An 11,510-nucleotide genomic window follows, 5' to 3' on the forward strand; every position below is an offset into this window, starting at 1 on the left:
GATGCTGTAGATGCAAATACACTGGGAGAATCTTGTGTCAGCATAGCCGCTGTTACACTTTCAGAGATGGAAGCGTTTCCTGTTGGGATCTGTATGGACACACATCAGATCTTGCTTCTGCTTTTTGTGTAAATTCGATTTATTGCTTGTCGAACAGCATTTACTCGGCATGTTCAATAAACTTTCATTTGTTAATACACCTCATGATTGTCTTGGTCTCTAGCAGAAAGGTGTTCATTCTTTTTACAGTGAAGCTGTATATGCCTAGGCGAAACACTCATGGTCCGATCCCAAAAACCCTAGTGTAGGGGTATGAGCCATTGTTTAAAGGGGTGTGAGCCATTGCATTCGTCTTTCATGATGGACGGAGACATTTCTTGTTGGGTAGACATAGAAATGCTTATGCATTTCAAACATACATTTATCTGCGTATTATTGCAGGGAAGGGACACAGAGGGGGATGCGGTTAAGACAAGATCATGATGTCATTATTATCTCACAGCAAAGGTGTGGTGGGCCAGTGGCTAGACCGATAGTGACGTCGTTTCTCTCTAGCAGCAGTGCGCGCGTGCAGCAGTCTCTCTCAGACTTCCCAATAGGTTTGAAAATGTGTCCCTGTATTTAATTAAATGAAATGTGCAGCCCCGGTGTGTCACTTCGTAACTACAGTGCATAACTGAGTCGTAAACATTATGATTAACGCATTACAAAACACAAGTGCGTAACATAATTCAGAAAGACTTTGATGGACCCGCTGCATTAACACAATGAACCACTCATTTCACTTTACATGATGGTGATCTTGCAAAGTGCAATGTGTGGCATTCCAAATAAACAATGTGATAAACCCAAGCCAAACATGTGCATAACCTCATTAAGAAACACAGACATAACCAATAATATAGAAAGACTTGAATAAACCATTGGAATTAACCCAGTGATAAACACCGGGGCTGCACATTTCAGCTTCGCTGGTTTACCGTCTGTACAGGGTGCATGGACAGTAACTTTTTCTGTTATTGTTTGTTAAGTATTGTATAATGTTGTGCCAGTAAAACACGGGCTAGTTGATGCAATGTATTGGTACTGCTTTTTTTGCTGATTTTTTTCTTAATGTTGTGCCCTTCTTCCTTTTGTAACAACGTTTTATTCCCCTTTGCATAACACTCCAACCTTGTAGCCTGCGAGGTATATAAATTTAGTACATAAGCACGTCATTCATTCATTTTGTTCGTTGAGCAAAAACGCATTGATAAACTTAGACATATAGTCATTGCTTAACACTTTCGAAACGAACAATTATAGCTTGCTATCGACATTGAAGCAGCCTTTCGACAGCAAGAAAAGGAATCAGTTTTTCCAGCTCTGAACATTGAATTGCAGGAAATGCAAGAAGGCATAAAATTCTGCCAATATAATCTGTTCAGGAATACCAAATTGGAATAAACATTGAGGCTTGCATTTGTACTTTCTCTGGCTGAGCAATCTAGCTTGAAATGACTCTCATAAGCATGTCGTAACAATGTTGATCTAATACAGGTTAAATGCATGACTAGCTTAAGAAATCTGGATGATTGCTATAAATTACAGTGAAGAAACTATAATATCTAATAACATTAATAATATCATAATAATATTTATTTCCACAAAACTGGCTAACCGTGAGAGGCGTGCGAGGCTGAGCAGAAAGCTGAAAAATTCTACGGCAAGTCCGCCTGCCGTGGGCCTACGATCCTGCATTATGAATAGCGCGTATTGATATGGTCTTCTCGTTAGAATTTCCGAGTATACTACCAGCGCGAGACACGGGACAACAAAGTGGACGAGAAGCGTGTCTTTTAGAATGCTATGTTACAACGTACAGGCTTCTGCAAAAGTGACGGTAACTGCTCGAAACATTTGATGCGTCGGCTTTTGCGCCTTTAGAGGTATTTAGAGGGGGCTCCCATATATATATTCGCAGCGCAAGCACGGCGATGGACGAACCAGGCTAGCGCTAAGGTTGAATTTCACGACACAATTTTCATTCCACGTCGTAATCACACAGATCGTTTGAGGCTTCGTTCAGGGGCACACGCGGGCGTTCGGGTTGGTGCTTCTTGTTGCGTTTGGCGTAAGAATAGGGCTAGGAGCAGGCACCACATATGCGCAATGACGGGCAATATACACGCGTCATTTCTCCAGAAGCTGACGCCGAGCACGGGTAGCGCGAGGATCTTGTTGGGCTGACACGACAACTTCGTGGCAGCCGAATTCCGAATACTGCATATACGGTGAGGGTAGCTATATAAAATAATAATATTTGGGGTTTTACGTGCCAAAACCACTTTCTGATTATGAGGCACGCCGTAGTGGAGGACTCCGGAGATTTTGACCACCTGGGGTTCTTTAACGTGCACCTAAATCTAAGCACACGGGTGTTTTCGCATTTCGCCCCCATCGAAATGCGGCCGCCGTGGCCGGGATTCGATCCCGCGACCTCGTGCTCAGCAGCCCAACACCATAGCCACTGAGCAACCACGGCGGGTGAGGGTAGCTATATGAACTTGTCGATGGGTCATCTTGTAGATTGTTGTAGCGCAGGCAGAACGAAACGGTCATAGAAGGTAGATAAGACAACACACAGCGCTGAACCACCTGCGAACAGCTGTTTACGTGCGCGATGTCGCACTGAACTACAGAAACCGCCGTCGCGCAGCCCAAGACAAATCTTAACTAACGTTTTTAAATTAGTAAACATACATATCATTTGCTTTTAATCAAGAGAAGTCAATAATATTATAGTGTAAACGTTTTATTCACTACAATAAAAGAATTATGCAGCGTATGCCACGAAACCTGGCAGTAAGCAACCCTGGGCGTCGCACCAGTCGCATTGTTGAAATCGCAATCATGTGAAATGAGCCCTCTAAAAATCGCATTGCGACGCGTGCGACAGCACCGATTTTCGTCGTTGCAGTCGCAGCATGTGAAACAGCCTTTACACTCACCCTGTTAAGGTCGTGAATCATTTGTTGCAACTCGTCTGCATTGTTGCTGACTAGAACAATGTCATCGGCAAACCAAAGGTTGTTGAGGTATTGACCGTCGATCTTTACTCCTAAGCCTTCCCAGTTTAATAGCTTGCATACTTCTTCATAGCACGCAGTGAATAGCATCGGAGAGATTGTGTCTCCTTGTCTGACCCCTTTCTTATAGGTATCTTTCTACTTTTCTTGTGTAGAATCTCTGTAGATATTTTCTAGGGTATTTACGTAAGCGGTCTGTACTCCTTGATTACGCAATGCCTCTCTGACTGCTGGTATCTCTACTGAATCAAATGCTTTTTCGTAATCTATGAAAGCCATATAGAGAGGTTTATTGTACTCTGCGGATTTCTCGATAACCTGGTTAGCGACATGGATGTGATCCGTTGTAGGGTAACCTTTCCTGAAGCCAGCCTGTTCCCTTGGTTGCCTAAATTCCAGTGTTGTCCTTATTCTATTGGAGATTATTTTGGCAAATATTTTATATAATACTGGGAGTGAGCTAATGGGCCTATAATTATTTCGTTCTTTAACGTCGCCCTTTTTGTGCATTAGTATAATGTTTGCATTCTTCCAATTTTCTGGGGCCCTTGCAGTCGATAAACACTTCGTATAGAGAGCCGCCAGTTTTCTTAGCATTATGTCTCCGCCATCTTTGATTAAATCGACTGTTATTCCATCCTCTCCTGCCGCTTTTCCCCATATCATGCCTTGCAAGGCCTTTCTGACCTCATCTCTAGTTATAGGAGGAGTTTCTGTGTACTGTTCATTATTGTTTTGAATAGAGCGCTCCTGAGTCGTCTGGGTACTGCAAAGGTCAGTGTAGAATTATCCGGCTGCAGTTACTATATCTTCGAGATTGCTGATTATATTACTCTGCTTATCTTTTAGTGCATAGATCTTGGGTTGTCCTATGCCAAGTTTCCTTCTCACTGATTTCAGGCTGCGTCCATTTTTTACGGCTTCTTGAGTCTTTCGCACGTTATAGTTTCGAATATCACTTATTTTCGCCTTGTTGATCAGTTTGGACAGTTCCGCGAATTCTATCTTATCTCTTAAGTCGGACACTTTCATTCTTTGTCGTTTCTTTATTAGGTCCTTTGTTACTCGGGAGAGCTTGCCTACTGGTTGCCTTGGTGCCTTGCCTCCCACTTCAACTGCTGCCTCTGAAGCCAGCCTCGTTACGGTTTCATTCATTACCACTATGTCATCATCATCTCTCTGTTCTAAGACCGCATATTTGTTTGCAAGTACCAGCCTAAATTTGCCGGCTTTTACCCTTACTGCCTCTAAGTTGACCTGTTCTTTCTTGACCAATTTTACTCTTTCTCTGTTTTAATTGAGGTGGATCCTAGCCCTCACTAACCTATGATCACTACATTTTTACCTACCTATTACTTGAACATCCTGCCCTATGCTAGTATCGGTAGACAGACAGACAAAGAACTTTAATTACAAGGTCCCGAGAAGCTTTGCCCTAGAGCAGAGCAGCGGGCAGCTTCCACATGGGAAACTATGCAATCAATTTCATTTCTTGTTTCACCATTAGGGCTTTTCCACGTCCATTTTCTGTTGCTACGTTTCCTGAAAAAAGTGTTCATTATTCTCAGCTTATTCCTTTCTGCGAATTCTACCAGCATCTCACCTCTAGCGTTTCTAGAGTCGACACCGTAGTTGCCAATTGCGTGTTCAGCCGCCTACTTTTTCCCCACTTTTGCAGTGAAGTCCTTCATTACTACTGTATACCGCGTTTGCACTTTTCTCATCGCTAATTCAACATCTTCATATAACTGATCTACTTCCTCATCGTCATGACTGGACGTTGGAGTGTAGGTTTGCACTACCTTTAATCTATACCTTTTATTGAGTTTGATTACGACTACTGCTACCCTCTCGTTGATGCTGTAGAATTCGGCAATGTTGCCCGCTATGTCTTTATGGATTAGGAATCCTACACCGTATTGCTTCTTATCCGGGACACCTCTATAGCAGAGGACATGGCCGTTATTCAGCAATGTGTAAGCCTCACCAGGTCTTCTAATCTCACTAAGGCCGATAATATCCCAACCAATGTCTGATAGTTCTTCGAAGAGTCCTGCTAAGCGTGCCTCACTCGAGAGGGTTCGAGTGTTAAACGTTGCAAGGGGCAGTTTCCATTGGCGGCCTGTCCGAACCCAGATATTCTTAGCACCCTCTGCTGCGATGCAAGTCTGACCGCCGCCTTGGTCAGGTGCTCCGCAGCCACTGGGGATTGAGGGCCATTTCATTAGGGGGAAAAGGCGGGAAATTTATACGGACCAAAAACGGGTCAGGCAAGGACACACTATTCATGCAATGTTATTCACTACATGCTTACAAATATTTAAGCTATTGCTCCGGAAATGAGTAGGAGTAAGGGTCAACGAAGACCACGTCTCATTAATCAAGGGTTTGCAGATGACATTGTCTTGCTACGCTGCGCTGGGCATGAGCAGCGACAAAGATTTCAGCAGAGAAAGTGTGAGAGTCGAGATAAGGATTAATGTGCACATCGCAAACGGAATGCTCAATAATCTGGTATAAGAGAACGAGTATTCGTGACTGACACTAAGCCTCTAGGTTATGTGCAAGAGTGCGCGTATCTGTAAGTCAAAGAGAAAAACGAGAACAAGGTGAAAGCGGGAGCAAACGTTACAAGATTGCCGCGCGACTGGCGCTCTAGGCACCTTGCGTGTATTCGCAGGCTTCTTTCACGCTCGGAAAAACACGTTTATGTAGCACGTATCGAGCAACAGAAAGCGGTATCGGGAGTTTTTCATGTTGCTCTACAATTTTCTCATCGACACTCTTCATCTAACTATAATATTTGAGAATTTGAATTATTAATTAATAATAATTATCTAATTAGGTGGAATGAAAAAAATAATATGAGTATCTCCAAGCGACGGCAAACAACATTACCTTGGTTCTCTCCTACTCTCCTGCATGGGGAATTTGCATATTTTTAATGTTTGGCTCAAGTTACGGGGGACACCCTGCAGAGTTACAGAATGGGCGCTAAGTGAAGGGAAGCACCGTGGAGCAAGGCAGAAAATAAGGTAGTGCGATGAAATGAGGAAATTTGCCGGCATAACTTGGAATCGCCCAGTGCTAGGCATTTGAAAGCGCGACCTGGAATTTTGCGCGATCTGCCAAACGTCGGCGCAGTATTTATTTCTGTCAAACCGCCGTGCACAAGCGTACCTGAATCGGTAGCGTATTCAAAAATTCATCAGCCCTCCTGCTGTGTGAAGCGCGAGCGACGAAGCTGTGGTGAATTTTACCTCTTTTTTATTGAAATGAAAATAGAAGAAATAGACGTAGTCACCTTATAATGGTGACGGCTGCTCCCTTTCTCATATCGGAAACAACAATAAAAAATATGGAAGAAAATGAAAAGAAGTTACTTCATATGGCCAGAAATCCACAGCACGGTCCTATACACCTATGAACATAACAATATTAAAGTCAAATTCAAGTTGTACCACAATGAGTTTGTAAACAAAATCACAAACAAACACAAATGGCCGTGATGTAGGCTGCGATGAACATATATAACAGATGAGGAATCACACAGTTAAAATAATGCACGCACAGAATCGGAAAAAAAGTATGACACGTACTGTACAAGCACTAATAATTACAAATAATAGAAGCAAGCTATAGTAACATCGTGTGATTATTCAGTGCAATATCTAGTACTTGTTAACGATGCCTGGTTCTTCATAAAAATGTTCAAATGCGTTCAATGCTTTTCGCTGTGCTATTTTTGATGGCCATGGGCCCAGCAATTTTGCGAGTGAGAAAGGCCGGTGAGGATCAATGGAGTGCAGCTCTTGTTCTAGCTGCCGTCTTTGCATCGCGTATAGGGGCATTCGAGGAGTAGATTGCGAACATCCTCATCGTCGTGGCCACAGGAGCAAGCCGCGGAAGAAGCCCGTTCTATGCGGTATAGGAAATGTTTGGATTTTCTATGACAGGGGTCTCTTAAAAGGGCCCTGAACCACCCCTCGGGCTTTGCGAAAAAACATAATCAGCGGATGGTACATGCTGCTGTGAACATCTCAGCCAAATTTTGCACTCGTGCGCGACGCCTGGGGCTCACAAGCGGAGCGCGAAGTCACCTTTTTCTCAAACGCTCTGGTTTCAACACTCTCACTCTTTTTTGTGTGCTTTATTGCGTCGTAAAGCACCTTCTCTTAGACGGCTGCTATTGGCCGATCGTTGACGTCAGTCAAGAAGGGTGTTTGGATCAGTGCACTTGTTCCTACTGTTACGATGGATATTAATTGACACAGTTAACTAAATGGGCTGAAGTATAGCTGAAGTAAGCGACAACTTCGCTTTAAATTTTCATATGGATGACGCACTTCCAGGGGAAACCAGCTGTCGTCTGCTGACGCTCGGCAATGGCTCAGTGGTGCCCAGAGCCAGCGCGCCCGCGTACGTCCGAACTATTTTTGACCGCACTGCCTTTTCGGCGTCGCCGCATTCATGCCTCGTTTGTTGTTTCGAGTGGTTTTGAACGCCAGAAGCCAGAAGTGGTCTCAAACCCTACGAAGCTTATGATGCGGCGCTGCCGCTTAGTTCCAGCGTGGCGGATACCGTATATATATATATATATATATATATATATATATATATATATATATATATATATATATATATATATATATATATATATATATATATATATATATATATATGTGTGTGTGTGTGTGTGTATGATGTGTGGTGCGCGACATGGTGCAATGATCGGGACGGTCAGGAGCACACGACAAGGAGTGCACGCGCAAAGGCAAATTCCGTGCTGGAAGGAGAAAAACGACAACGCCGAAGAGCGTCCGGCGCGTGAACGCGCGGTGCAAGAAAAACAACTAAAAGAAGAAAAGCAAACCAATTAGGAAAGACCACGGGGCGTCAGGCAGCCAATCGGAGAATTTCTAATCGGCCAGAGAGAAGAAAAAGCGTGGTGCGCTGGCAAAAGCAGGAGACGCAGGGGAGACGCCAGGAGAGTTCCAGGAAGCGACGCCATGAGGAGGTCAACCACCGGAGCGGGCGTTGAAGACGGGCCATCGGGTTCCAGAGCCGAGCCACCAGGACTTCACCCGACCGGGGCCTCCTGCCAGCCCGTTCCTGTGCGTCACCCGTCTACCCGAGCGTGCCGCCAGCTCCTCAAGGCCGGCGAGCTTCTGTGCTCGTGGGTACGACGAGAACAGTCGGGCTACGGGCCCGATTTCTACGCCAGCTGCCCGGCCCGAACGCCGGCTTCGGGCAGCAGGTGGCACGACAGACGGTGCCAATGGTCGAACCACTCACGAGTGCATGAGAAGACAAAGGATGTACTGAATCCTCAAAGCCATGTGTTGACAGGCCCGAGCCCTCACAGGTGCGCATATGGTCACAAGCAGTTGCCTTTTTTGAATTCAAGGAACGCAGTAAGGACAACTCAATACTTTTTATGGAAACCAAACCTGGTTCCTCAGGAGCCCTGATGTCTTTAGGTCCATCTTGACCCTGGCGCAAACACTCCGACGTACTATATGTAGCCTGGTAGCCTGTAGGAGGTTCTCAGTTCTAACTTTCTCAACCAGGCCCATGCACGGCGACTGGGAACCATGTACGAGCCAGTAATCGCCTGCGCTGGGCTCGTGCAGCATTGGTTGAAATGCGGAAACAATCTGCTTCTTGTCTTGCGACCTAACATCAGTATCTTTGCCTACAATGGCGCGATCACAAGTTGTCTGACCTTGAGACACTTTTTGCTCGCCAAGGCCTGACACCATGTCGGAGACATTAATGCCTCGAGCGATATGGTCGCGAACTGGCCAGTGCACTCTGACCGAGAAGATAAAGGTCAGGTGCGCTTGATATGGGAAAGGGTCACCAAAGGAGCCGATGCTTCGCTTATGGCTTTTCACAGAATTTGCCTTTGTGCGTGCAGTCCTTGTCGTGTGCTCCTGACCGTCCCGATCACCGCACCATGTCGCGCACCACACATCACAATATATATATATATATATATATATATATATATATATATATATATATATATGCAAGCGATTGGTGACCAAGGCCGGTGAACTAAACTGGGATACATAGCGCAAAAAACGACACAAGGACGAAGCAGGAACACGGGACGAGCACCAACTTTCAACAATTGATTTATTGCAGCTGGTAAGCATATATATATACTCACTGAGAAGCCACTGCGATAAACACACTGCTTCGTCCTTGTGTCGTTTTTTGCGCTATGTATCCCAATTTTCGACAGAATAACACACTTCGATCAGCGTCACGCTTGTGAATTCGCGGATCCAACAGTAAGGTCGGAACTACAACTCGAAGTCGACTGTCAACTCGTTACACTCTAAGAACAGTTTACACCCTTTGGCTTGCCCCTTCTGCCACACAAAAATAATCGTCATCTGCCTTGATGCGTTTCCTTTCTTTATCGCTGCAAGCCCGGAACTTTCCAGTGACGAGCGGCACGCGCGTTATCAGAAGGGGCACTCCAAAGGGTGTAAACTGTTCTATGCTGATAACGCGCGTGCCATCCGTTACTGGAAAGTTCCGGGCTCGCCGCGATAAAGGAAGGAAACGCATCAAGGCAGATGACGATTATTTTTGTGTGGCAGAAGGGGCAAGCCAAAGGGTGTAAACTGTTCTTAGAATGTAGGTGCGCTTTTGTTTCCAGTAGTGTTCTAAGTACATGAAAACGTCTATATCTCACGAGCACACGCAGACGCGCACGATCTTTTATGTCGACAGAGTTGAGGTTACCCGCTGTGGTTGCTCAGTGGCTATGGTGTTGGGCTGCTGAGCACGAGGTCGCGGGATCGAATCCCGGTCACGGCGGCCGCATTTCGATGGGGGCGAAATGCGAAAACACCCGTGTGCTTAGATTTAGGTGCACGTTAAAGAACCCCAGGTGGTCAAAATTTCCGGAGTCCTCCACTACGGCGTGCCTCATAATCAGAAAGTGGTTTTGGCACGTAAAACCCCAAATATTATTAGAGTTGAGGTTGTTGACACTACGGCTCTCCTGTCGCCGCTTCGATCGCTGTCGTTCTCACGCAGCGGCAAAAGTGCCGAACGCGACCTCCCAAGGCCAGTGGCAGGGACCTGCCAAGGTTAATGGGAGTTATCTTCTCTCCCTAATTAACCTTGAGGTGGGGTTACCATCGGGAGCTCCAGCAGTCATACAGTACTAAATGTACAGCCTGGCAAGGCTCTGCAATGCCATACCTACCTCCGGACGTTGCAGCGCAGTAACTGCAGGTTCTCCGGAGCTGACTGTATCTTCGGTTTCTTCCGCTGCGCTCAATTCGACAGCGGTGAATTTCACCCTGGAGATTGCGTCGCCGACCGAGCACGCTAGCACTCACAGCTATTTCTGGGAGCAATGAGTAAACGAGATGCGCCTTGCCATGTCATCGGGTGCAAAGCCAGCGACAGAAAATCCGTGAAGTCTCGGTATTTGCTGCCTCAAGATGGCTCCTTGCGGTCTGCTTGGCGCATCTGCTTGGCGCATTGGCCTTCCTTCCAAGGAGACGCGGAAAAACGTACGCGTTTGGGGTTGGAACTTCGCACGTGATGCCTTCCTTTACGATCCGGAACTTCTGCAGGGGACATGCGCCAGTTGGACACGTTTGCATTTGAAGGCAAATGCGCTGCCAACGTTGTTCCTTTTCGACAGAAAGGTAAGTGGGAAATTCATATTTATCATTCCTTATGTCAAGTGGGAAATTCATATTTATCATTCCTTATGTCTACAAACTTGTAGCAATACGATGGTACACTTGTCAATCAGCCGCAGTGGAAAATATGCTATGGTTTTCCCGATTTAATTAGTCGGTCAAAGCATTGATGTATGGAAACTGCAGCAGACATTCAGGTGCTTCAAAGATGCTGTGTAACGTAACTGTGATCCCAATAAAATGAATTAATTTTAGCCCAATTCAATTACGACCATTCTGAGTATTTCTTTAGCTTCACAAAGCTTTACTGAGTCATCATCAAAATTGAGCCTTAGTTCAAATATTTCGAGATGCAGTACTACTTGCATGACAGTTGCAGTGTTCAATGTGCTAATAAACAATATTAAACTAACTAAGTTGTGGCAAATGTTGCAGCAAAGTGAGAAAGGTTGGTGCTTCATGCATGCCAGCATAGTAGCACCTCGCCCCCCCCCCCTCCTGCCCCCAAGGTAAATTGGCATTCCAGTTTGTATTTTTCTGAAACGCATTCTTTGTGCTACGGGGAGCAAGACTGTACAATATTACTTTATGTCATGAGATACTTTGGATACGATTGGCTATGAAAACAGGCTAGTGTTGGTTTTTCTACAAAGTACATGTGCTGTTGAAATGTTTCGACATGTGGCATAATGCAATAAATCATATGCTAATCGGAAAATTGTATTATTGCACTAATCTGCCAATTCAAATGTGACGTGTCATATAG

The sequence above is a fragment of the Dermacentor variabilis genome, chromosome 9 (genome assembly GCF_050947875.1).
Source record: "Dermacentor variabilis isolate Ectoservices chromosome 9, ASM5094787v1, whole genome shotgun sequence".
Lineage (NCBI taxonomy): Eukaryota > Metazoa > Arthropoda > Arachnida > Ixodida > Ixodidae > Dermacentor > Dermacentor variabilis.